We start from the raw sequence: 23,099 nt of genomic DNA, 5'->3' as shown, positions 1-23,099 counted from the left end.
GAGAATGCAATGATTGATATGAATAGTATGGGATGCGCAATAGCGTAGTGGACGATAAGGCAGGACGTTCCCAAATACATGTTACTTCACAACACTAGAATTCCGGGCTGGAGCACAGTGGGTTTTGCAGACTGCATTACGCACAGACTCAATGGAAATTTCAAATGTTATGTGAGTAAATAATCAGGCGTTTTTATACCGGGATGAGGGAATGATGTATGGATGCATGGACAGATGATTTAATTGGGAGTTTGCCATGTACATGGCTTTTTGGAATCTATCCCCTTCCCCTGCGCTATGTGATGCAGAGCTGCCATAGTGGGACCATCGTCTATCTGCCCTTGTTGAACCCTCCCTGTCTCGACGCGCCTTCAAACACTTGTGTCTATGCACGTTACTAATCCCATCTAATGGATTCTGTTTTAACAGACGCATGCACACAAACACTCGTTTGTAATAGTGTTTTCACCTCGATTTATATAGTTATGATTCGCAAGTGATTTTTGGGTGGAAATAATCCTTTTGAGTGGGCTAGCATGCATATGGCTGTAGATTTAGTGTGATCATTGAAGTGAGTAATACAAATGAAGTTCTGATGCCCATACTATTCTTTTTCATTTCATTTGGGTGACAGGTATCTCCTCCCCTTTTGCCGCTGCCATCTGTATGCCACTCCTGCAGATGGCTTTTACTCCCGACACCTGCTGCTTCGAGTTAATCAGTGGAGCACCATTACGATCTTATGGGACGATCGCCAATGGGCCACATGCCCTTACGCAGTACTAGTGGCTAGGAGCAACATATCAACCTTTCAGCTGGACTAGTGCCTACCTAATGGGACGGCCCTGCGGTTCTAGGCGCTTCCATGTTGCCTTTTTGAACGTGAATGTAGCCCCTGTGTACCATGAAGGAACAGGGCGTCACACAAGAAGAAGCTGGTCATTTATTGCGGATGCAGCCCACAGTAATGAAAAATATTTTGGAGTTTATGACCTAATAGCTGTATGGGCTTGGTGAATTTGATGTGCATTATAATTTTATTCTGATATTAACTGTGTAGCGTTATTCTTTGCAAGTAATGTAGCATATTCCTATTTGTGGAGCGATGTATTGTGAGAAGATCTGCATTGGGTTCCGGCTTCTGAGTATAGTTGCGTGGTACTGTACTGGCCGCGTTTGCCTACGAAGCCCAGTAAGGTCAGGGATAGGGGCTGCCATTATGACTGTTTTAATGATGTCATGCTCAGGGGCGGGGGATTAGCTTTTGTGTAACAGATGCCGGTCAGCCAGGTGGATTGGTGGAATTATGTGATTATCAGAAAATGGCTGGTCACAGGTGCCTGTGTTTGCGTGCGTTTCTTGGAGGGAGACTGAGGTCATGTCCATTGGAATAGCTTCTGTATTCGTGCCATCTGTGCCCTGCAGCTCCCATTGGCCCCTCTTGAGATGAGCCTGGCTGCTCAGTCACTCTGCCAACTTGTGTGGTACATGCTTATGCTGATGGTTGGTTTGTTTACTGGCAAGAGTACAGGGCTGGTGCAGTCTCCCTCAGGATACTGCTTTGAATGTTGCCTTACACTGGTGTCAAGCGATGGGGGCCTGTTGTTGTTTTGTCTCATATTTCAGTTCATATTGCTGTACTTGAACCTTCACATGCCTGTGCTGCATCAGTACGGCAATGGTGACATGCCAAATATGGATGGCCACTCACAAGGCACTTGGAGCCCCTACATTCATTTGTTCGTTGGCATGCATGGGTGACTTGTACATTTCACTGGTTGCATTGTGTAACTTCATTGCACCTAGGAGGAGTTGTGCAATGTGGGCAGGGAGTGGTGTACAGGCACTCAGTAGGGCCATTTACGGTTGGTTCACGATGCCGTAATTCTCACCATGGCGGAATGGTACTTTCCGCCATGCTTGATGGCGTTCAGTAAATGTCCGCTAGGGTCAGAATTCGCGTACCGTTGCGCCATGGTGGTAATTACGGTTTTGCATGGCGCGCGTGCGCGTACTTGGTGCAGTTAGCGTTGGCGTTCACTACGGTGTCGCAAATGGCATCGTACTTTGTGGTGACGGGTCATAATCGCACCGAGCGGTATTCGATGGCGGTATTACATTTCCGCCATCGTTTTTCGATTTCCGCCAGGGTCGTAATGAGGGCCGTGGTGTTTTATTTTGTTTCTTTTTTTGATGGCACAAAAATACAAAACTTTACACATTGTACAGGTCAGGTTGCAGCACAGCGAGGGAAAATCCCCTGTACTGACCGCTGTCACTCGGGAAAGTTTCTCTTATGGCACGAACGGCACAGACGGGTATTACTCTTCGAACGCGGTGTCCAAGCCTCCCGTGAAACCACCATGTAAAGGAACGATAGGCCACCAGCCGGTACCACCTGTGAAACATAATGATACAAACTGTTTTTAAATGACCAAGATAAGTTGATTAAACGTTTGTTGTCAATGACAATTCTTGTAACTAATGGCATTCTGCTCGGACAAATGCTATCTAGACACTGCACCCTATTGAACGACTTTCATGCGTTACAATGATATGTAGATGTAATTTTGGATATAGGAGACGACCATGAAATAGTAGTGGCATCACAAGCAGATTATACTTACTCGTTACTCGGATTACGAGGACGAAAAGTTGCGCGAAGTTCGTGCATAAGCACCATCATTATCCTCAACACGGACCGTGTGAGGCAGGCTGCCCTGAAGTCTGGCAGCTCAGTGATGCATTGCGGTCGTGGCTCGCCTTCCGAAATGTAGGCCACGCATCCCGAGTTTTCACAGCAGCAGCAATTCTCCTCCTCGGTTGGCATTAGCTCGCACCGATTGCATGTGCACCAGGTGGAAACACCGTCCATGCGACTAGGTCCAGTGTCTTCATCCGTTGATTCGTCCTGCCAACTACCGTCCGAAGCCCCATCGTTTTCGCGTGTTTCCCTTTCCAGTAGTTCCTCCTCGGTATACTCGGGCTCGTACATGTAGGGCATTATTGTAGCCATTGTGTGGTAAACAAACTAAAATAATTTATAGCGATGGTACAGGTGTTCACACAGGCTACAAGCGGCAAAGGTAACTGACCAGAGCACAGAAACGAGTCACAGAATACTCAAAGTAACACAGAGAGAGGAATGGAATTGAAAATCTGCTGCTGTGTGTTGTGAAGTAGTCTGTTTATACTTATTGAGGAAAGAGGCGTCTTGCCATTTCCATGGAGACACGTCATTAGCTGAAGCGCAGCGATTGTTGACACGAGACGTGCTTTGGCGTTGTGAAATGGGCGGTACGCGTCTGCTGATGACAAGCTCAGAGGCGGGGGATATGATTTAGTGCCGCAAAAGCAGGTCAGCCAGGGCGATGGGGCAAGTGATAGGATTATCACAAAATGGCAGCGCCCTGGTGCCTGTTTTCGCGTGCGTTTAATGGACGAAAACACGGGTAAGGTCCATAGGAAATTTTTCTAAAATCGAGCGATTTAGGCTTAAAAACACATGGCCGACCCGTAGGGACAATACATTTTTTTGACCGAACCATTCCTTTAACATATTTACAGTATCTATCTATGGATTTCAGTGAGATTGTTTTGCTAAGTTCTGAATGAAGTAAATTGGCTTGTAATGAGATGTCATAGATCCATAGCACCACTGTGTAGGTCGGTCTCCAGGTTCTCAGAAATGTTTTTCTGTACGAATCCAAGTCATAGCTTGATTTCTTGCATTCATGCTTCATCATGCAAGAGTGAGATGTGTTCCCTTTGTGGGAGGTCTAGTGTTCGTGCATGTCCTGGTATCATCCAGCTCACTGTTGTGTGCCATCTCCATAAATCTTAATGGATGTTAGGCAGAATAACATGCAGTACCCTTTGGGAACTCTACAGACAATTAGGACTACAAGTGTAAGCATAATATCACCTTTGGCACAGGCCTGTACTACACAGTTATGTGGTAGCAGTGGCTGAGCAGCCAGACTTATCTCAAGAGGGATGTGAGCAGTACAAGATGTTACACAAAGAACTTGCAATCACAGTAGTTCAAACAAACACTTACTCAAGGTTTCTTGGAAAAGGAATATACATTTATTTACACATTTAGTTAGCAAACATTGGATAAGCAAGAAGCAGCTCAATATCACACTGTCAAACACTACAGTACACAACCAATACGTTTCTGAACAAGTTAGGCTCCCCTGATGTGGGAGAAAAATGGCACTTCAGTAACTTTAAGAAGGGGTAGAAAGGCAAAGGTTATAAGAATCAAAACACAATTACGTTCAGAGGCAGGGCAAATAGTTTCAGTTCACTACAAGAGGCAATTCAATTCAATTCAATAGGCCTGTACCAAAGTCAATGGTTCAGTGTCTTGGATAGGATAGCACAGTTCTGGTAGTAAACAGTTAAGTCTTTGCCAATGTTCTTGGAAGTAGTTTGCCAGAAAAAGAGTTATAAGTCAGATTAGGGCAGACAAGACTCCAAAGTTGGAAAGGTTCACAAACTTTCAGTGCGGCAGAAAGGATTTCCACACTGCATTTACACAGTACCTTATGGATGAAGAAAAGCTGTAGCTGAGGCAGTTGTTCATGGCAGTTCCTGCAGATCTCGATGTTCCTGAGCTTCAGTTGTGGGGACAAGAAGAGTTCCTGCACTGCCCAGGAAAGAAGCCACAAGCTTGGCTAAATGTCAGTTTTAAGGTGTGAATGCCTTAAAATCCACAAACTGTTATCCTTCTAACTGGCTATCCAGTTTTCAACAGCAGTCTGAAGATAATTCGACCAGTATGGAGACGGTGTCCAAGTGGCTTGCAAGTTGGTTGTTCCCACCATCTAAAGGGAAGAAGTATACTTGAAGGGGCTTCTCTGTCGAGGGAGTTTCAGGCAATTCAGACCTGCAGCAGGGCTTCACCAGTCAAAACAACGTCTTCCTTCAGCTCTTCTTCGGTTCTTTCGTTCCAGTGGTTGACTCTGCCTTCCAAGTCCCAGAGACCTGCTTTTAAACAGTTTTCTCCCATTCATTCCAGCCTAGCTGTCACTCACCCAGCAGAGTGGCTGTCCTTGCTGGACAGTCAGCCAGCCAATCACATCAGAGTGCATTCAGGTCTCCTAGGAGACTAAGCAAAGGGAGTTTCAGGCACCTCCCTCACATCCTGTCCACCCCAGACACTCAGGCGCGAGAGGAGGGCTTCAGCACTGAAGCCCACCAAAGGCCATCGAACAAAGGGACCAAACCTGATTTGGCCTGTAGAGACAAACACTAGAAGGACCTTGCCTAAAGGAAACAGCAAAAAAAGATGACCGGAGTCTGTTTTTACAGAGGGTTCTTGGGTGCCAATATGAAAAACATGGCTGAGATGATTTTTAGCTACCGGTGTTCGCGTTCGGGAAAAATCATGGTAGTTTGTTCTAAAACCACTGCCACCAGCCATTTCAAGAGGAAAGGGTAACATTCAACTGTTACATGAGTGTTTAGACACAGGGGATAATAGGCAACCTCTCCAGCGCTCTATAGGAAGATAGTGTGTGCTGGGTCAATGAATTTAAAATGACTAGCAAAGTCAATTTAACTTTATATGCTCTGGGAGACAGTAGTCAGTCCCAGAGAAGGTATTTAAACCTTGGGAAGTCTGAAAGCCATCCATGTGCCACTGCACTGAAGGTGCTTTGTGATACACAAGAAAAAGATGATGCCTATGGAGTTGTCTAAAACTCCATATCCAAAGAACACAAAAGTAAAACACACATCAAAATACATGAAAGAGTGGTAAAAAAGGCTCACACTCTTTCCATGTGAAAATTAAAGTCCTAGAAATCCAGCAAAGTTGCTGGGGGTCTCAAACGGAAAGAGAAATTAGCACATTCCTGAGAATTCTCCCTTACACTCGTCCCCCCCCCCAGACTAAGGGACAGGAGGATTTTATCCACTCCTGGATCAATCTCCTTACTTCAGTTGGTCAAACATCCTGGAGAGGCCATCAGCATTTTGGTGGTGACATCCAGACCTGTGTTCAATGGAAAAATCAAACCTGAATGACCATCTCAGAAGTTAAGGGTTTTCCCCTTTCATTTGCATCAACCATCTCAAGGGTTGGTGCTCAGTGTGAATCACAAAAGTGGATCCATACAAGTATGCTCTAAACTTCTTCAGTGACCACACAATAGCAAAACATTCTCTTTCAATGGTTGGCTACCTTGTTTCAGCATCCTTCAACTTCCTGCTGATGAATCAAAGGGGGTGCTCCCTACTTTTCTCATCCAGCTGACTCAGAATTGCACCTATACCTGTATTGGAAGCATCAGTTTGCGCAATGAAGGTTTGGTTGTAGTCAGGAGCTCTTAAGACTGGAGCTTGTCAAAGGGATTTCTTAAATCCTTCAAAGGCTTGAGTGCATTTCTCATTCCATCTGACCTTTTTAGGAAATGTGGGTGAGGAGAACACATTCAAGGCAGAAGCTATGGTCACTTAGTTCTCTATGAAGTTCCTATAATAACCAGTGAGGCCTAGGAGGGTTCTCACTTGGGTTTGAGTAGGTGGGGTGTACCAGTTTTGTACAGCTTGTACCTTGCTAGGCAATGGCTTGATTTCACCTCCTCCTACCTCATGTCCAAGGTAGACCACTTTACTCTGAACAATTTGACACTTACTTACCTTTATGGTCAGATGGGCCTACTCAAGAGCCTGCAAAACATATCCTAGGTGGTCAACATGTTCTTTCCAATTAGGGCTGAACACTGCAATGTCATCCAAGTATGCCATGTAGAAGTCCTCCATCCCATTCAGAACTTGATTAACCATGCTTTGGAATGTTGCAGGTGCATTCTTTAGTCCAAAAGGGTTACCTTAAACTGGTAGAGGCCTGCTGGGGTGGAGAATGCAGTTTTCTCCTTTGCATGGTCTGTCAGTGGTATTTGCCAATAGCCTGAAGTGAGATCAAATGTGCTGAGGTATTTGGCTGAACCAAGTTTGTCCACCAGTTCATCTGTCTTTGGTAAAGGATGGGCATCAGTCTTTGGGACTGCATTAAGAACTCTATAGACCACACAGAATCTCAACTCCTTGGAAACTGCCTTTGGCACTAGTACAACTGGACTAGACCATGGACTGGTAGATGGCTCTATTACCCTGAGATCAAGCATCTTGTTGACCTCTTCCTTTATGTGGGTTCTTACATGATCTGACGTCCTGTAACCTCTGCTTTTAATAGGTAAACAGTCACCAGTGAGAATATCATGCTGGCCCCAAGGACTCAAGCCTGGTGATAGTGAAAACAGGGAGGCAAATGGATTTAACAGAAATGTGCACTCCTCCTGTTGTTCCAGTGTCAGATTAGAAGAGAGATTGACTCCTTCTATCTTCTCATCTAAAGGCAGTCCTATGAGTCGGTCAGCTAGAGGTTAACTCTCCTCCTCCTCTTGAGCTGAAGCTAGAAGCAAAGCTCCCACTTCTGGTCTTGAGACATACGCTTTTAGACGGTTGGTGTGAAAGACTCTGGAAGCCTCCTTAGGATTGCCTAAGTCCACCAGATAGTTGACCTCTCCAGGTTTGCGCACAACGTTGAAGGGTCCTATCCATTTGTCCTGTAAGGCTCTCTGCATTGTAGGTACCATAACTAAAATGTACTGGTCTTGAGTAAACTCAACCATGTTGGTCTTCTGGTCATGCCAATGCTTCACCAGATCCTGACCTGCTTTTAAGTTATCTGATGCTTCTGCCATCATGTGTGACATTCTCCTCCGGAGAGCTATCACATAGCAGTGACTCTCATTGGCTTGGGGGAAGGAACACTCTCCAACCCCTCCTTAATTAAGGCCAAGGGAACTCTAACTGGATGGCCATAGAGAAGCTCAAAGGGACTAAATCCAACTCCCTCCTGAGGGACTTCTCTATAAGCAAATAGAAGGCTTAGCAGTAGAAGGTCCCACTTTCTTCTAAGGGGTTCTTCTAAAGCACCTATCATGCTCTTCATTATACGGCTAAACCTCTCTACCAATACATAGGTCTGTGGATGGTAGGCAGTTGAGAACTTGTAAGTCACTCCACAGTTCTTCCACATTGCCTGCATGTAGTGCGACATAAAATTGGGTCCCCTGTCAGAGATGACTTCCTTAGGAAAATCTACCCTGGTAAAAATACCAAGTAGGGCCATAGCACCAGCCTGCGTGGTAACAGTCCTCATAGGTATTGCTTCAGGATACCTAGTAGCATGGTCTATACAACCAGGATAAACCTGTTGCCTGAAGAAGTTGGAGGATATAAGGGACCAACAATGTCAATTCCTACCCTCTCAAAGGGGACTTCCACCACTGGCAGAGGCCACATTCTTGGCTCCACTCTTGCCAGATGTCTGACAATTGTGACAGCTCCTACAGAATGTATCTACATCAGACCCTAACTTAGGCCTGTAGAAATACAGAGAAAGCATTGCCTTACTCTTCTTGAAACTCAAGTGACCAGCCAAATGAATCTCATGGGCTAACTGTAGGAACTGTTGTCTGTTCCCTAGAGGCACTACAAGTCTTCTGTAGCCCCCGGGAATAGACTCAGTTGGTTCACTGTAGAAGAGGCCATCTTCCCAGTACAACCAATGCTTCCCTGGTCCTTGCCCTTCCAGCTGGGAAGCTGACTAATGGCGAAGGCCTTCAAGATTAGGACACTCCCTTTGACTTCTGCTGAAGTCTGCCCTACAGGGTCCACCTTCTGCCAGTAAAGACTGTAGCTCAGGATGGTCTGCAGGATCTCCAACAGGAGCAAGGTCGTTACTTCACAGCTGTTCTTTGCAACCTGTTTGACGTTACGTGTTCATTTGCATTTCTTGACTTTTCTTGATTTTTGACCTCGGCCTGTTTACTTGGACAGTCCCTGTTATATTGCCTTCCCCGTTCCCTTTAGCCACTCCTGAAAGATACCATGGAGATCCCAGGAAATTTAGAACCTTTCTAAATCAGTGCAAGCTGCATTTTTTGTGTCGACCCCTTGCCTTTCCAGATTCCACCACCAAGGTGGCATTCATCCTTTCTCATCTAGCAGGTACTGCTGCTGCATGGGCCAATCCTCTTTTGGAAAGTGGTAGCCCCACCCTCTATGATTTTGACCTTCTTATTACAGAAATGTCCAGGGTCTTCGACACCAGACAAAAAGTTCAGTCGAGAGACTTGGAGCCCCTGGATCTGAATCAGGGTAAGGGTTCCCTTATTGAGTATATAACTCGGTTTAACCAACTGTCCGCTGAAACATCCTGGCCCGAAAGCAAGAATGCGGTGGTATTCTATAGAGGTCTCAGTAATCTCATGAAAGACGCCTTGTCAGTGGTCCCTTCACTAAATACTGCATTCCATGATTTGGTTGACCCCGCCCTCCAGGTAGACGCATGAAGATCTGAAAGAAGAGCAGAGGCTGGGTTCTCCCACTCAGTCACCCTCCCTACATCACATTCTGCATCTGACACCTCATCAGAACCCATGCAAATAGGGGGAATTAGAAGCCCGATTTCCCCTCTGGAAAGGGAACGTAGGAGGGTGGATGATGCTTGTTACTATTGTGGTCTAGTTGGTCATTTTGTGAAGGACTGCCCACTTTGTCCAAAGACCACACTCAGGGTTTTCAGACAGTTCGATCTTAGAACCGGGGACAGGATCGAGCTATTCTCACCATACCCCGAACCCGCTTCCTGCTTTTGGCCGCATTAGGCCTGTACAAGTACAGGCCACACTTCACCCCACATCTACTATTACACATCCTGTCACCACTATAATAAACTCAGGGGCAACGGGTAATTACATTGACATTGCCTTGGCTATCTCTTTAAATCTGCCTCTTTTGACCAAGACTAGAACAGAACCCGTACAGGCAGTGGATGGTACCTCTCTGGTGTCTGGCCCGATTAAACAACAAACGGCACCCATGTTAATGACAATCCAATCCACACACAAAGAAACTATAAGTTTTGACCTCATTGCCATGCCCCAGTTTGGTCTCATTTTGGGAATTCCTTGGCTCCAAGAACATAACCCACTCATTGACTGGAAGTTAGGTTTGGTTCATTTCGAATCAGAAATTTGTCACAATTTCTGCCTACCCACAGACACAAGCAGTGACAACCCGGCTCATACAATTGCTCAGTTAACCGTGCCTGACTCGCAAGAGTCATCCTCAGAACACATAGTGGGGTTAGTAGCCACGAGCATTCGCCCCGAATACCAAGATTTCGCTAATGTGTTTGATCGTGGTTCTTCTGAGGTCCTACCACCTCATCGTCCATACGATTGCCCCATCAATCTACTCCCTGACACCACAATACCTACAGGACGGATCTATTCCCTCTCACCCTAAGAGGAGTTAGCTCTAAAAGACTATATCCAAAAGGCCCTGAAATTAGGACACATACGACCTTCCATCTCACCTGCAGCGAGTCCCATATTCTTTGTCCCTAAAAAAGAGGGTGACTTACTTAATGCTATTACAAGAAAGAACCGGTACCCCATTCCCCTCGTTACACCTTTACTTGACCACCTTGCACATGCTACCATTTTCACCAAGTTGGATCTACGTGGGGCGGTCCATTCCGGCAATGAGTGGAAGACCGCTTTCTGTACCCGGTATGGCTTATTTGAATATAAAGTCATGCCGTTCGGTCTGTGCAATGCCCCTGCCACATTCCAAAGGTTCATGAATGACATCTTAAGCGATATCTTGGACGTGTTCATGGTGGCATATCTTGATGATATTCTAATCTTTTCTCAGTCCACAGATGAGCATGTACGCCATGTCCATGAAGTACTTTCACGATTACAGAAACACTCTTTGTACGCCAAACCAGAGAAATGGCAATTTCATGTCAGCAGTGTGGATTTTCTTGGGTTCTGCATCACCCCTGCTGGCTTGTCCATGGATCACTCTAAGATGAAAGCTGTTTTAGACTGGCCCGTCCCTGCGACTTTAAAGGCACTACAATCATTCTTGGGATTCGCAAATTTCTATAGACGTTCCATCTCTGGCTTCTCGTCCATAGTGTCTCCTCTCACTGCCCTGACCAGCCCTCATACATCCTTTTTGTGGACAGATACACACCAAAACGCATTCAAAACATTGAAGACTGCGTTCACTACGGCTCCTGTCCTTCAGCATCCTGATCCAGATCTCCCTTTTATTGTTGAGGCAGATGCCTCTTCTTTTGCTTTAGGTGCAGTCCTTTCACAGACTTGTCGCTCCTCAGGCCGCTTGCACCCAGTCGCTTTCCACTCCCGCAAGTTCACCATCCCTGAAACACATCATACCGTGACCGAGAAGGAACTACTGGCGGTCATGGATGCTTTTCGTGTTTGGCGGCATCATCTCTTGGGTGCCAAGCATCAGGTCACGGTCTTCATGGATCACCAGGATCTAGTTTCCTTAAAATGTCTCAATAGTAGACAAGTGAGGTGGCATCTATTCTTTACGGCATTTGACTTCCAGATACGTCATCGCTCTGGGTCATGGGAAGAACAATGCCCTGTCACGTTCTCCTGAGGGAATTTCTTTGCCTGTGTACCCTGACACGCTATTAGACCACACCAAGGTAGTTTGTCTGTGCACACCATCAATGCCCTTGTTGGATGCAGTAAGGAATTGGCTATCGCTTCATCCTAACGAGTTGTCAGAATGGAATCCAGTCATTCATGATGGCCTTCCCTTTGTCTTGAATCGCTTGTTTCTGCCCACTGCAGACACTCAGAATATGGCTCTTGAGTGGTCGCATGACGCCCCTGTGAACGGTCACCCAGGTCAACAACGCACATTAGCCCTCTTGCAGCGTTGGTGCTGGTGGCCGGGCATGAAAAGGGACGTGGACTCCTACGTCAACACATGCTCCATATGTACTCAATGTAAGCCCCGCAGGGGACGTCCTCTGGGTTTGTTGCTTCCTCTACCGGAACCCCCTAAGCCTTGGCATACCTTGTCCATGGACTTTATTACAGATCTCCCACGGGTGCAAGGTCTTGATACCATATGGGTGGTAGTAGACTCCTTTTCCAAGATGGCACGATTCATCCCCTGTAAAGGTATTCCTTCTGCCCCTACCATGGCCAGAATGTTCTTTGACTCTGTGTTTTGCCTATTTGGTCTGCCTTCTGTCTTGGTGTCGGACAGGGGTTCTCAGTTTACCTCACGCTTCTGGCGAGCTTTGACCAAGCTGTTGGGTATCGATGTCCGGTATTCCTCTGCCTATCATCCAGAGACTGACGGTCAGACCGAAAGGGTCAATCAGACTTTGAAACAGTACCTACAGTGTCTGATACTTCAACAACAATCCACCTGGTTGCATTCCCTCCGTCACGCTGAATTCGCTTACAACAATGCGGTTCATGCCTCCACTGGTTTCTCCCCCTTTTATGTCTTGTATGGCCAGCATCCCCGTGTTCTGCCTATACCTGACCTTGCGGCCTCATCCAATCCGGCTGCTACTGCTTGTGTCAGGGATATGTCTGATATTCACGTCCGTACCTTGGCACACCTCCGTGAAGCTCAAGCATCCATGAAATCCCAGGCAGACAAGAAGCGTATGGTGGCTCCTGTTCTTTCGGTGGGTTCTCGTGTTTGGCTCTCTATTCGTCATTTGCGGTTGGTGGGTTGCAGGAAGCTCTTGCCCCGTTTTGTGGGTCCTTATGTGGTGTCTTGGGTGATCAACCCTGTTACTTACCGTCTTGTACTCCCGAGCTCCTGGAGGATTCACCCTGTGTTCCACGTCTCCCTCCTCAATCCTTGTCCCGATCCTTCCCGTCTTTGCGTCCCTGCTGCCCCGGTGTCCCTGTCGGCCCCGGATGTCTACGAGATCTCTGGCATTTTGGACTCTCGTATCTGCCGGGGACGCTTGCAGTACCTAGTGGATTGGGTTGGATATGGTCCGGAGGAGCGGTCTTGGGTCCCTGCTTTTGATGTCCATGCTCCTCGCTTGGTGGCTCGGTTTCAGAGGGATCATCCTTCCTGCCCACAAGGTCGTGGGCCTTTGGGGGGGCTCTGTCACACACTCTCTTGTACACACACCTGACAATACTGCCACTCCTACCTGTGCTCACCATGCCCAAAACTCTAGAATCACTATAGCTTGCCCCGCTCCCTCTGTCCCATCCCATTTCCCCTTTACATCTCGGCACTCACGTGGGCCCCCTGATGACTCGCGTGCACTTGCATGCCTTAGCCGCAACAGAACGCTCTCCAGGTTGCGTCCTTTCTTGCATTGGCAGCTTCCTTGGCACCTAGGTTATTGGCGGAACGCTACTATGCTTCCGCGTCGCGTGACCAGCGCTGTATACTCACGTGACCTGGAAAACCAATCACGTGATGCGGCAGCTCGTCATGTGACGGGAAGTAATGCCAGAACTGCGAGTATTTAAACGCGCCTTTCTGTGGACTCGTTACTTCACAGCTGTTCTTTGCAACCTGTTTGGCGTTACGTGTTCATTTGGATTTCTTGACTTTTCTGGATTTTTGACCTCGGCCTGTTTACTTGGACTTTGCTTGGATTATCTTGCTGGCTTTGTTACTTTGGATTATCCTGTGCATCGAACTTGGACTGTTCTTTGGACTGCAAAACGAATTTCCCTTTTTGCATCTGGCCTTCCTTGGAACTTCTTGCTTCAAGCTTCACAGTATCAAATCACGTTCTTATCATCAGGTGGTGCTCACGCCATTTTTGGGACTACAGTCTATCTGCCCACGTGAGTCCCGGACCCCTACCTCATAGGTTCATTGCCTTTCTCCTGATCCCGCTGGTAAGACCTTTTCACATTATTTGGTACGGTCGTTTACTGTCATTTGCTTGGTACTTTATCAGTATTTTCTTGCAGCGGATTGGGGTCCCAGAGGTTTGCGGTTCCGGAGTTGACCATCTCCACCTGTGGCCTCAACGGTCGCACAGGGAGTGATTTTGAGCTCTCTCTCTGTGGCATTTGGGGACAGAGGACTCTTCTCCCTACACGACATTCAAGTCTCAACAAACAAATATTATAATTAAAAAAACACTTCACGAGCTCAAACGAAAGGCAGTGGAAAATCAAGGTGAAGCAAGTGGTTCAGTGATATCAAATGTATGTGACAAGTTACCGTTACACATATCGGCACAAATGCCTGGTGAAAAACTAATGCAGCGTACGGTAAACAGAAAAAAACAACAAAAAGAAAATCTGCCACCGGCACCAATGATATATACTGATGTGACAATACCAGTAGTTTTTAAATTAACCACAAAAGGAGACAATTTCCACCATGCAACCATAGAAATAAACAACGAAAAAATTATAATATTTTCAACTGCTACCAACTTCTAGCAACTGAGTCAAAGTCAACAATGGCAAAGTGACGCCACATTTAAAGTGTGCCCCCAACCTTTTCAGCAATTTTTTTAACGTTCATGGAACAATAAATAACAGACTTATACCGCTTGTTTATGTTTTGATGCCAAAGAAAAGCGAGGAAACTTATAAAATCGTGTTCAACAAAATTGAAGACACTGGCCCTCATTACAAGTCAGGCCGTGGACCATGGTGCTATTAGCACCAGGGTCCATGCCGGATTCCGCCATGGTGGATGGCGGAATTACCGCCCCCTTCCAAGGTGAGTGGGGCGGTAATTCCCCATTCACCATTTGCCCTTCCCCATTCCCATTTTTGCCCCATAGGGCATAATGGGGATGGGGAAGGTGCTAATTACGGCACCGTAAATTACAGTGCCGCATTAGCACCAAGGTCGCTTAGCGCCTTAGACTTTAATGCCTGCAAAAAGCAGGCGTTAAAGTGTGAATCAGGCGTTAAGGGTTTAACGGCGCCGACGCTCTTTACGCTGTTAACCCCTTAACGCCTGACTTGTAATGAGGGCCACTGTACCAGATTCACAACCCACAAATATAATCATGGATTACGAAATAGCAAAGACAAGATTTTACATTTACATTACATTTAGTATATAAAGATACAAAGATACAAGGGTGTTTTTTTCATTTTACTCAAAGCATTTGGAGAAAATTACAGAAACTGGGACTAAGCACAAAATATACAGAAGACAGTACTTATCAATATAACATAAAAAAACTTTTTTCTTTGGCATTTGTTAGAGAGGATCAAGTTATACATTTTTACGAACATTTCATTGACAGTGAGTATTATAAAAATCATGAGGTGGAAAATTCGGACTTGTTAGATTATATGGCGAACGCTTGGCTAGGACAATTAACACGTAGTGGGACAAGACGCAGGCCAAAATGTACTGTAAAATTATGGAATTGCTACCAAGCAACGTTAGAGGGGAAACCAAGAACAAACAATGCATTGGAAGGATGGCATAGCCGAATAAATTAAAATGTCAATACAATAAACCCAAACTTGTGGCATTTTTTAAAGGAGTTGCAAAATGAACAAACACATCAGGAATTTCGACTATCTAAACAATTTCATTGGCAAACGCAGAAACAAAAAGAAAGAAATACAGAGACTACGAACAAAAACTTGAACAACTGGTACACGATTTTGACGAACAAAACAAAGAAAACTACCTGGATTCTGTAGCATTTAATTTAAAATGTTAAAAATACTTACGTTTTCGTACAATCGACGATCCAATGTGGCAAAACAGAAGCATATCCAAATACACCAACCTGAGACCTCCATAAATCCCAAAGTCCAAGAAGCAATCCGTAGGAAAATCACAAAAAAAACCAAGAAAAATCCAAATTTGCAGTTAAAACAGTTAAATCCAGCACAGATGAATAGGTGCAAATCCAAAAAAAAAATGAAAAAAAATCCACAATCAACCATGAAAAGTGCATAGAACCAAAAAAAACATAACATCCACGTACTCCTAAGGAAAAAAAGCCAGTGGGTCCAAAAAAAGTCCAGGAAAAAAAACAAAATCCACAAAATCCATGAACGGAGAAACAGAGACCCGAATGTAACAGAAACGGTTTCGGAATTAACTTTAAAAATGGCGCCCACACATACGTACACTCACGTAACATACGTACAAAACAATAACAAATAACAAATAACAGCAAAATGTACATTTCAAATGCAATAGCGCCATCTAATGGAAAATAATTATAATGAATGTTCAACATCAAGAAAGCATGCTACATATTTATTATTTAATATTTATTAATACAGTTATAGTTAAAATAAAAAGAGTTTTTTAAAATTAAATAATTATTAAAATTGTATGAATATAACGACTAACAACTCAAGGTCTTGTATAAGGTGGACAGAATCTAAATTAACTAAGTTTGAAAAATACTCATTGATAATAACGCGAGTAATAATTGGTTAGAAGAAGGCTGTTATACTACCTCAATGCAAAGATTTGTACTGAAAAAATCATGCGGTGGTCTGAATAACCGCAGACATCTGCATGCTTTTGATCTTGAGTTGAAGCAAAGAAAGGCCGTTCTAAGACAAGACCTGAGGAATTTAAAATATATGCCTGCTATCAGTAGACAGCCCCAGATGAAGGCCCTAAAAGCAGAATATAAAAGATGGCTAAAGAGTCGGATAGCCCCTAGATATCAAAAGGACGGGGAATTAATGATGGCCCAGATTAAACTTAAATCAACACGCGGGATCTGGGGCCTATTAAATGAGGCTGTACATAATACACAAACTTCAGCTCAGTTAAACCCTATATCGAAGCAGACTTGGAGTGACTACTTTGGTGCAATATATCAAACCCCACTTCCAGGATGTTCCATTAAATTTGATGAATTATTGCTTGATCATAACTTGTTTTTTGATAAAGATGACATAAAATGCTGTATAGCTAAGCTTAGTAGATCCCGGCCTGCAGGACCTGATGGTCTTCATAACTGCACGATGAAGCAAAATCCAGAAGCCTGGTCGGCTATTTTATATAATATCTTCAAAAGAAATATGAGTACTGGTACAATTCCTCCTTCATGGAAACAATCGTACATTCTCCCAATATTTAAGAAGGGGGATAGGAGCGACCCCAAATCTGATAGACCGATCGCGTTGCTTGATTGCCCAGGAAAGATCTTTGCGCGATTGTTGTTGGGCAAGTTTGGCTCTCTGCTTTTAATTTAAGACATCCATTTCAGACAGGCTTCATCCCTGGGTTAGGGATAGCCATTAATTTACTTATCTTGAATGCCATCATTTACGAGGCTCGTCATCAAAATCAATCTGTTTATGCAGCTTTCATTGATTTTCGAACAGCGTTCGACTCAGTCCCTCGCGAATTATTATTCAAAAAAATGATACAGCATAAATGCCCGTGGTTTATATTGAAATGGTTATATGAATTTCACTCTGATACATCCATTCAAATTCGACTAAGCCGTGACGGTCTATTATCTGATGCCATCAAGACTGAACGTGGGCTAAAGCAAGGATGCTTATTTGCCTCAGCTCTATTTAATTATTATATTGCTGATGTAAGTACTACTTTCGAAGGTGTTGAGACTGATGCTCCTAAACCTAAGGTATACCCATTAATATATTGCTATAAGCAGACGATATGATAATAATATCTAAAGCTCCGCGAGGCTTACGGATGATGTTTAATGCCCTAGAGAGTTACGTGAAAAAAAATCATATCACTATGAACACATCTAAAACTGAAGTGGTGCAATTTGGGAATAGGAGACAAAGAACAAAACATCATGTATGGGCCTTGCAAAAATCTACTATACGGACTGTTACAAGTTATATTTATTTAGGAGTGTCCATAAATAATCATCCACAAGATCTTCCCTATGAAGCATCCTTAAAAAACAAAGTGACTACAGCCCTATCCCAAACTAAAGTGATTAGGGCTAAGTTCTGCAAATTCTCCATTAGACCTCTAATTCTGTACTATAATCAAAAAATGGCTCCAGTCGTTTTGTATGGTGCAGAAATGAAAAGCTGGAGACCCTATTCATATTGGGCAAAAATAGAGGGCCATTATTGAAAGAACGTGTTAATGCTACCTATGTCAGAACCTCTCCCAATAATTCGACATGAGTTAGGATTGATTTCACTCCACACTGTATACACATAGAAAATCTGTACTTTGTTTAGAAAATGCCTCATGAGTAAGGGTGATAATGGTCTGTTATTGATAATATCCAATTACATAAATACATCAAATAATGTTTTTGCAAAACAATGGCGATCGAGTGCTCTAAAAAGTCTGCACAATGCTGACATTTCAATTGATTTACTTATTGAAAATCCGAATAAAGAAAAACAAAAACTGCATGAGTTCGATTGGATTCAAACCAGAACCCACTGTCAGCGTTATAAAAAAATAAATTCCAATCCGTTTGTGCTGAAAAGATATGGTATAGCAGCCTCCTATCTATTACATTCGCTGAGTCAAAATCATTGTGCAGATTTTTTGCGCTTTAGATTAAACTTGTGGCCGACTAAAGAAATACTGTGTAGATGGAAACGAATATCATCATCTGATATAAACTGTCGATTTTGTAAAGTTGAATTTGAAACCCTGCAGCATTTGTTGACAATCTTTGAGGCATTAGTAACGATAAAATGTAATTATTTTAAGTCTTATTTTGAAGATCATGTGAATTTAACTGAAATGCAATTATGGACAGCCCTATTTAACACAGAAAGAAAATCAATTTGATATGCAATTGTTAACTTTCTTTGTAGACTGGAGTTAAAAGACAATTCTATAATTGAAGTGTAAATTGCGTCACAGAATATTGAAACAAATATGAGTAACTGGAGTTATCAATAAGAATGTTTCATTTGGAGGATATTCTGTAAAATAATCCTATTATTTCATTTAAATGTTTTGTATATTATTTAATATTATGTTATATATTTTAAAATGTAATTGTGTTGATATCATGTATTTATACGTTGAAAGGTTGATTTTTTATTTCATCCATATCAATGTTTAATGAAAAAAAAAGTTTTATATAGTACATTATATTGTAATATTAAGTTAAAGATGCTTAATAAAATATACATGAATGCTTACCTTGTACGTTCTTTATACCTTGCATGTATTATTATTTTTCGATAAAAAGTAGAAAAGAATTTGATGTTTTGTATTTTAGACATTTTTTTTTCTCGAATAAATATTTTCGACATTATGACTTTTGAAAATATTGCATTCGAAAAAATGACTGCATACCTTGGATTGTATCCCCTACTAGTAGGGTGTGACACTAGAGCCAGAGGAGCACCCACTAAGACAAAAACATCAAGGGATGTCTTTTTCTAAAATCAATAGCATAACAGAGAAACACGCCACAACATTGGCATTTGATGAGGAGGAAGCTAATCGTATATTGGGACTCATAAAAGAAATTGAAAACGCCACACCTCCAACTACTAACCCAGAGAAGTTAATATCACAACTGGAACGGAACGAGTAATAAGACTTGAAATATCACAGAAGTTACATGCTACAACCTTAGCACAATGCTATCGTGCGCAGCGTATCCCCCGAGGTCTGAGAGTCTACTTAAGACCAACCCTATGCAAGGACAATCCAGACTTTGTGATGGGAGCAGATTCTTAATAAATGCTTATTGGACTAAATCCTACTTACCATAGACGAACTAGCCAAGTCTGTTAACAAACTGGATAAGGAAATTGAAGAACTATCCAAACAATTATCCACATTCAAAAGTAAGGTGGAATTGGCAGTCATCATAGAAGAAGTCAATAAGACACTGGACGACTATAAAAAAAGACGTTGAACAGTGATCCGCAAATTCAGACGGGACATGCTAGATTACTCCCAGGACATAGTGTATACTTGGCAAGAACAGTACGCCCAAACCAGGCCACCACCAATCAAGATTGTATATCAGAAAAAACAAAACAATACCTAACAAACGAGTATCCTATTATGCCCATCTTTTATGGGTTACCCAAAATTCATAAAAACCTGAATTCTCTACCATTAAGGCCCATAGTGGCTGGCAAAAACAGCATCTTTAATCCTCTAGCAATTTATGTAGATAAAGCACTACAACCAATAGTGCAAGGAACGTCAACCTATCTGAAAGATACAACAGATTTTCTTAATCACTTGAATACATTAACTATGGCAGAAGAAGGAGACCTACTGGTCTCATTGGGCATACAACGTTTGTACACATCCATCCCACACCAGGACGGACTGCAAGCTCTGGAATGGGCAAGCCAACAAAATCTTCATCTTGGAATTAAGTAAGATTATACTAGTAAATCACTACTTCAGGAACAAGACACAATTTTCCTTACAAGCAGCAGGCACCTCAATGGGTTCTTCAGCGGCACCTGCCTACGCAAATCTCTTCATGTTCTATTTAGAAAGCAAATGGATCCTAACAGAACCTAGGTGGAAACCAAACCTTATCACATGGAAAAGGTTTAACAACGGCATTTTCGTAATATGGAGAGGAACCCGACCAGACCTAGAGGATTTCCTGAAATACATCAATACAGTGCAGAAAGTATCAAGTTTACAATGGAAGTCGGTACACCTAAACTACATTTTCTAGATGTGGCACTGGAAATCGGACCACAAGGGATAACTACCAGCATTTATCATAAACCTACAGATGTCAATAATACATTGCACTATCTGAGTCACCATCCGGAACACCTAAGAAATAACCTACCCTACAGTCAATTGTTAAGATTGAAAAGAATAACATCATCCAGCGTTACATTGGAGAATGAAAACTTGTCCATGATGGAGAAATACAGAACACGAGGATACCCAGAAAACATCATCAGAAAAGCAAGAGAGAAAACAGATACACTAAACTGGAAAGATCTTCTAATTGCCAAAACAGATGAGATTCCGTTTGTGCATGCATTAAGATGCTCGGCACAGAGCCACCACATAATGAGGTTAATAAAGAAAAACTGGAGAATCATTGACCTAGATCCACAATTGAAAAGACTTTTTCCTAAACCCCTGATTATTGCATATAAGAGGGACGGAACTTTAAGGACCAGCTGGTCAGAGCAGAAAGACCGCCAATAGATAAACAGCAGACAATGAGTAAGAAAAAAACAGGAACATTTGCCTGTCTAAACTGCTGCAACTGTAACAATATCATGAAAGGAAGTTACATAAGACACCAACACAATGGGAATAAAATCGCACTCAGAGATTATGCCACATGTGACACGAAATCTATTATATATGGATTAAGTTGCCCCTATGGCATTTTCTATGTCGGACAAACTATCAGAAAGGCGAAATCGAGTCATTGTTCTTTTGTACAGAAAGTGAGTTTAAAAATGTTGTTTTGAAAGTAATTACACTCTGAGAATTTTAGGTTGTTATATACAATAACATGTGGGTGTGCTGGAGACGGGAGAGTTCCACAGAATTGTGGACGACTGCTGTTGTTAAATTGGTTAAGTACAACCTAGTACCAAGGTTGGTTTTCTCCCCAGCACCCCACTAATTATCTTTAAAAACCCATAAACTAGAATCTGAACATAGGTGTGCACAGGGCCATTTTGTTCATAGCTTTGGAATGGAATACCCAGGGACACTAAATAAATGCTGGCTGACTTTCATGGGTTCCTCAGCCAGTAAGTGAAAGTTTCCACTTGTCATTTGTACTTCTTCTTCTTTTGGGTAGAAAGCTAAGGAGACTGTGTGGATCCCTGAAGGTTTACCCTTACATCTGAGAACTCCTTTCACATGGTCAGTTGACCCACAAGCATAACATTTTCCAAATGTCTTTATGAATAGGGGTTTGGCCTGACCCACCCTGGTTTATCAACAGGGTATACACTAGCCTGATTTGGTTTCCCATGTGGCTTACCCTTGTTATGTTTGTGGCCCTCTTTTGGAGTGGAGGTATTGGAATTCTCTTTGTTATCTTTCTTGTGCTGCTTTGCCTCATCCTTCTTCCGAGTTGCCCCAGAATCCTTGTGAGTAGCCCTGTTGGCAACCCACAAGTCAGCAGCCCTTGCTGACTTCTATGGATCCATTTCCTTAGAGTCAGCCAAGTGCTGTCTCAGCTCAGGAGAGTAGGCATCATAGATAGACCCCAACATAAACAGATTTTTCATACCTTCATAAGTGTTAACTCTGTAACCCTTAACCCAACCTTCTAAGTTTTTCAAACATTCACGCACCCAGGACGCCCAAGGGTTACCATCATGTTTTTTGAGGGTTCTAAACCTCTTAGAATACTGATAAGGAAGTTTCCCAAACCTAGCTATCAAAGCTAGATTCACACTTTCATACTCCATCATGTCTACTTCTCCCATCTCCATTGCAACATCAGATGCTACTGGGGGTAGCCAAGACAAGAGCCGAGGAATCAGCTGTTTCCCTGTAATTTCCTGAATCCCATGGTTATATTCAAAAGTTGCCAACCAATCCAAAATATGAAGCTTAACCTCATACATACTTACTGCATCTTTGGGCATGCAAGTCCTCTTAGGACTGGAAGACCTACAAGACTCTGGGATAGAACCATTCTCAAGAGACAATTTCTACATTTCAAGAGCATGCTATAATTACAGTTCCCTTAGTTTAAGTTCTTGATGATTACTTTCAGTTTCGGCTTAGATTCTTATGAATTCTAACTCAAGTCTCATCTTCTCATCCTCATCATCATTTTCCACATTTGCTGAAGGAGTAGGTATAGCAGACCTACTTCTCAGATGTTGATATTCCAACAAGATTTCTATCAATTCATTTGTTTTGTTTTTAACAGTGAGATTCCTAGTTTTTCACATTTCTCTTAGTTGATCAACTGTTAAAATGACTAGGGTCTCCTGGCTGTAGCTATCCATATCCGGCATGATAAAACAATTGCTTTCCTAGTGGTGCTTAGCCTTGTGAGGGTTATTTGAACAAAGGTAAGAGCAGCACTCTCAGTGTAATCACTATACTTTATCCCACCCTGCCACCAGTGTTAGGCAGAAGTACATGCAGTACCCTTTGGGAACACTAGACACAATTAAAACTACAGGTATAAGCACAATCTCACCTTTGGTAAAAGCCTGTACTACACAGTTATGTGGTAGCAGTGGCTGAGCAGCCACAATTATCTCAAGAGGGACGTGAGCAGCACAAGATGTTACTCAAAGGACTTGCAATCACAGTAGTTCAAACAAACACATACTCATGGTTTCTTG

This window comes from Ambystoma mexicanum, chromosome 2q (assembly GCF_040938575.1).
Source record: "Ambystoma mexicanum isolate Mex_15411 chromosome 2q, UKY_AmexF1_1, whole genome shotgun sequence".
NCBI classification, from domain to species: domain Eukaryota; kingdom Metazoa; phylum Chordata; class Amphibia; order Caudata; family Ambystomatidae; genus Ambystoma; species Ambystoma mexicanum.
This window is presented reverse-complemented; position numbering follows the sequence as displayed.